Raw genomic sequence first — 5,807 nt, 5'->3', positions numbered from 1 at the left:
ATTGCAATTACTTTAATGACTGAGATTATAGTTTGTTAGTTTTCAACGAAGTTTCTGATTCATAATTTAAATTGTGAATGAATTGTTACTTTAGCATAAGAAATCATATATATATATATATATATATATATATATATATATATATATATATACATCTGGGCTATTCTGTTTCGCGTAACAGAATATTATTCTGTTACCCTACTTGAACTGATGGTTTCAGGCGGTTGGACTGATTGGATTCGAGCGGGTGAACTGATACTTTCATTTCTGCTGAAAATCGTCTTCTTTAGTTCCAAAAAAAATTGTAATTTATTTTTGTCGGAATGGGGCGTGTAATATATCGTTGGAAAGCCCTTAACATCTATATTACAAGTATATTGAATGTTTTTGCAAAATCATTATGATTTAAGAGCAGTTTTGAAAAAAATGTTTTTTTCAAAACCGAAAACGCGAATCGTATTTTGGACTTAATTTTTAAACGGTTTGTCGGAATTGAGCAAATAAGATGGCGTTGGAAAGCTGGTGAAAATCCGCTTCTTCCATATATCTAATATTTTTTAAAATTTTATATGTTTTAAAAGTAATTTGAAAATGGTGAAATTCTGGGCGAAACGTATTTTTGCGATTTTTTGCAAATTATATGTCCGATTGACGCAAATGATACGGCGTTGGAAAGTTGTGGAAAATGCGCAACTTCTTTGTATAGAAAGTTTTTCCAATTCCTTACGGTTTAAATTCAAATGTGAATACGGTGAAAATTGATTTCGGACGTGATTTTTTTAGAAGTTTATTAAAATGGGGCAAATAATATATCGTTGGAGAGATATCGAAAAAGCAAAACTTTGTGATGTTGAAAGTTTTCTAAAATTCGCAATCATTTAAGAGTAATTTTAAATACGGTAAAACCTTACATGTTGTTTTCTGATTCAAAAAACAGAGTAGTCATACTGATCTAAGTTCGGGTTTGAACTGACGTTGTCGTACTTGATTTTACAATCACAAAGTGCTAAAAAAATCATTGAACTTGTATTTTTATTCTTTGAATTTTTGTGTTGTGTACTTTTCTAATTGTAATGCACGAACTTAAAGGTGGTTTCCTATTTTAGTTAAACTTTGAGCATATTAAAACTTATGTGTTTTCTTCCTGAACTTATTTGGGACATCATGTTGAACTTATTACTTTTCTTAAGCATGAATCTCTCGTGTTTCCTTCTTTATGTTACTTTTTTCCTTCAACCATACTGCTATAACATTTTCTTTCTCGAACTTGCTGTGTCTCGAGTAAGGACCGATGCTATGTTTTCATTTGAACTGGTATCAAATTTCTCAATAGACATATTGAACTTTTCCACGTTGCATTATGCATTTGATGATATAATCCCTGTTGAACTACTACACCAGAGCTAAAAAAATCCATCCATGTGAAATATTATTTTACATTGAACTTTCATCAATCAACATACATCATTTTCCTTCCTGTTCATACACGTATTGCAGACATTACATACACATACACAGCTCCACGATCATACACAATTTTATGCTGTAGCTTCTCCTCGCTTCCTTCAACACAAACAATCAATTGGAGAGAAAAGCACATATGATTTTAGGGCCGTGTTCGGAATCCATCCCATCCGCTCCGACTCCGCGGAGTTGTGGAGCATAGTTTAGGCCGCTCCATAAAAATGAGCTAGAGGCTCGTCCGCTCCAGAGCGGAGTGGAGGGAGCGGAGAGGAGCCGATCGCGGCCTAGATACAAAAATCACCTCCACGTCTACCAGCTGGACTGATGTTTGCTTTCTTCTACTTCCATGGTCATGCACAAGTTCATTCAACTGTTGAGCAAAAGCTCTATCCCATGAAGCTAAAAACAAAAATAAGGCTGAACAATACCTTTAGGTTCAGTGCAGTGGAGGGAGGGAAAGGAGGCAGCCTCCTGAGTTGCGACATCGAACGGCTTGGCGCTGCCTCGTTGAACGGCCTGGGTTGGTGGCAGTGAACGGTCGGGGCGATGCAGCAACGGAGCCCCACCGGCGGGAGGTAGCGTGGTGAGCTGAAGACTCCATTTATGCGGGGCGAGCACCGGTCATGCACTGTACTATTTAGAAAGGTGTACCTGTACTTCTCAAAGTAATGGAATAGGGGTACTTTCTCCTGTAACTTTTTTAGTTCAAGTATGACGCACACATCTGTATTTTAAGCACTATGATTTGTAGTCCTCACAAAAGAAAGCATGAGAATTATTCAACAAAACACAGAAAAGTGAATAACATTTTTTATTTATTTAGCAATTAATATGTAACTAGAGTGCAAAGCTGCCAAGCAAATGCACGATACGGTTGACTAACACGTGAATTTGATGTACGCGTGCCTTGTAGTGTAGGGTTGTACTGACACACTCAACATCAAGAAATTTCCAATTCGCCCAAGATCAAACTGCACCAGTTCGTGATGCGAAGGCTGGCTGCCTGGCTCATCGTCGTTGAACTGAACCCCGCGCCCCTGTCGAACTGCTGAAACATTTTAGTATGGGTTAGATACAGTTCCAAACTAGTACCTGAAAATCCCATCCCCAAATATCCATGTAAAGCTTCAGAGTTGGAAGTAATCTAAACAGAGCCATATCAAAACATTGAACTGATACATACATGCAGGAACGAAACAGGTAAAAGCAATTTTTATAACAATTGAACTTGTAGTTAACTATTCTATAACAAAAACTAAACTATTTTTTTGTAACGATACATGGACTCGGGGGCATCGATACATGTACTTCTGTACATAATAGCTCTCCCTGGTGAACTATGATAAGCCCAAATATAAATGGGAGCACGAATGGCACCCATCTATGGTACTTCCTCCGCCCGAAAATACTTGTCGTGGAAATGGATGTATCTAGACGTATTTTAGTTTTAGATACATCCAATTTTATCTGTTTGTGCGACAAGTATTTCCGGACGGAGGGAGTATCTCAATAAACGCAAATTCTCCTATTTAGAGAATCACACAGCTCACATCTCGGAAAAAATAACACATAGAGCACACACCATGCATGCCCGCACAACATCAGACCCAATTCCAGAACTTGCAAGACAATAGCGGTAGTGAATATTTTTTATTACCTTCTTTGTAGCGGTAGAATCAAGCACACTAGGTAATAGCTAGCAGCTAGCATGAGGTGCACCAACAGCTAGTGGCAGTAGGTCGAGGTCGTCCTGGATGCGGCTGGAAATGAGAAGCAGACGGAGGTCGAGGTCGTCCTGGTTTCAAAAATATCACACAACCAAGTACTGATCAAAATCTCCAAATCCAGTGCAAAAAATTAGATGCTGATGTGTCAACAATCTATGTCGATTTACTCCAAAACACAAAAAATGTGAAGAGAATATCCATCGCACACTTTCAGCGTGCATGGTATCACTGACCTCCTCGAGATGATGACCTTGTCCCGCTACAACATCTTACCGACTATTAAAATATCAGCAGAATGCTACATTGCCGAGAGGTTTATGCTTCAAGGTCAATAAACGTTTTCTTAATTAAAAGAATGAGAAAAGAAACTATAAATGAGCTTCATACTATGAACGAATGAGCACACAAATATTCTCTCCGCTACAGACTTAAAGAGACATCAGTACTTGATTGACTGGAGTAGAAGTTTAGATTTGTAGCAGCACACGCACCAAACTTACTGATTTTTCTTGAACATATTTTAGGCGATTGAATCAGTACTAGGAGGACTGGACAAATAGTTCAGATCTGAAGCAGCACACACTAGAAACTTACAGAAATTTACAGAATCAAAACAAACTTACAGGATTTTGAAAATTGAACTGACAATTTTTCTGCACATGCACCCAACAAATTCCACTTCTTCAACAACAAATCTTCTCCCGCAGTCCTGGATCTTTTGTACAACACATGGAAACTGAAGCTGCCCCTCCAGCCATTCACAGAACGAAGAAGACGACATATGCATTGGGTTCCTCCGTTTTTAGCTACTCTACAAGTGCTGCTATTGCTTGTAATTCACGAACATGGCCCTGCATATAATAACTAAAACAGATGCATTATATAAAATTCACAAAATGTGCTTCTATTTCTGTTTAACAAGCTGCTGAATGTTTTTCTACCGAGTTGCTACTGCAGTGCACACACATATACTTGAATTATTTCCAATCAGCTAACTGATTTCACTATTTTATATTGAATTGCGACAAATCTTTTTTTGCTAGCAAAACTTGAACTGAAAAAGACTACAAAGGTGTAGGCATATATAGCAAATGGTATGAGATGCATTTTGTTTTGCTTCATGCAGAGCAGCAAGGAAGTGAGATCGAGAGAAAAAAAGGGAGATTGGGGGCGCTGACCATCGGCGTCGGCGGAAGAATCGCAGGCAGAGCCCGGAGCAGAATCAGAGGAGCGGTGGTGCGTTGGAGCCCGGAGTAAAAGGATTTCGTATTTTTCACCTTGAGATGATATCAATTTTCTGGAGGTCTTGATGGAAAATGCCGGTGTAGGTACCAGACAACCACCAACTAAACACCAGCCTGAACGAAGGCAATTTTTTTGATTTTTCAGTGCATTCTAGGCAAGAACCGATCCGAGTCAGAACTGATGTGATTTATTCCATCGAACTACTACAATAGTTTCTCTATACTGTTATGTTTTTAACACACAAGTATTGAACTTTTCCTGCCTTCTCATTATGAATTGATGACATAACACATGTTGAACTGATTGAACAAAATAAAACAATAATCACTTGAACTAAACGATCTTGAGCTGATGTAAAAGATGCACCTTTATTCGTGTTTTTGGTTCAAAAAAATTATGAAATAATTAAAGTAAATGATCTTGAGCTGTTGTAAATTAACACCATATAATATAACAATATTTTTCATACGAGGCAAGACAACCAAGATTGAGAGAATACACTGAGCACCATGTCAGGTCAGTGGTTGGTCCAAAAAAATTATGAGGTCAGTGCCTCCATAGAAGTAACAAGATGCAAGCTTAGTTCTTAGGTTACAGATTTGAAATACTAGTACTGCTACCAACATTTATAAATACTAGTGAACTTGAACTTATGGTCTCTCGAGACGTGAACTAATTGTGCTACAAGCACACACACAAAATCCAACAAAGCTGATATAAGTACATGTTAAAAATATAATCGTGTTCATGTATATATATAAGTCCACTGAGCACCATGTCAGGTCAGTGGCTGGCCGGCAAGGAAATTATGCCAGAGAAATAAAATGCTGTGAGGGCTTGAAAGTGATGCATAAAGGTTTATGGTAATAAGTAAATATACTGGCCGGCAATATTTCGGCAATTGACATGGGGGAAATAGAGAGGAAACTGGACATGCATTCGTCAAGTAGGTGAACTCTAAGGTATACAAAACATACACTGAAAAAACTGAACCTCCAGAACCACATAATGGAAGTTGGAGTTGCGAATGGTGGTAGAGCTGCGGCGTTGAACGGCTCGGCGTTGTGTTGTTGAACGGCCCGGGGTGGCGGCAGTGAACGGCCGCCATGGGAGGCACCGTGGCGTTGGACATCAGCGGTGGTCAGGGTGCAGGGACACCGCGGTGGTCAGCGTGCCGGGCCACATCAGCTGGGCTAGGGACGGCATCTCCCACGTGACCTTGACCGTGTGGCACGGCGGCGGGGTTGGTCCGCCAGCGAAAGAAGGCGGAGGGGCAGCGGTGCAGGCGGCTGGAAGCAGAGGGCGGCGGTGGCGGGAGGAACCGTGGAAGCAGGGGTCGGCGCCGAGAACCAGCCGAGGAGAAGGTGGGGG

The 5,807-nt window shown here is 39.9% G+C and overlaps 1 long non-coding RNA gene across 8 annotated transcripts; it reads right to left on the bottom strand.

Moving 5' to 3' along the window:
* Positions 1-1,404: 1,404 nt before the first annotated feature.
* On the bottom strand, positions 1,405-5,801 carry LOC119269764. 8 transcript variants are annotated; one of them, XR_005133703.1, is made up of 6 exons: positions 5,414-5,801; positions 4,370-4,549; positions 3,425-4,042; positions 3,122-3,259; positions 1,893-2,512; positions 1,405-1,802 (listed from the first exon to the last, which is right to left on the bottom strand). It is a non-coding gene; the product is annotated as an uncharacterized LOC119269764 (long non-coding RNA). The 8 variants fall into 8 exon arrangements; XR_005133702.1 differs by having other exon boundaries at positions 3,122-3,511; positions 3,815-4,042; XR_005133700.1 differs by having other exon boundaries at positions 3,122-4,055.
* Positions 5,802-5,807: the final 6 nt, after the last annotated feature.

Source organism: Triticum dicoccoides, chromosome 3A (assembly GCF_002162155.2).
Source record: "Triticum dicoccoides isolate Atlit2015 ecotype Zavitan chromosome 3A, WEW_v2.0, whole genome shotgun sequence".
In the NCBI taxonomy this organism is placed as follows: domain Eukaryota; kingdom Viridiplantae; phylum Streptophyta; class Magnoliopsida; order Poales; family Poaceae; genus Triticum; species Triticum dicoccoides.
This window is presented reverse-complemented; position numbering and strand designations above follow the sequence as displayed.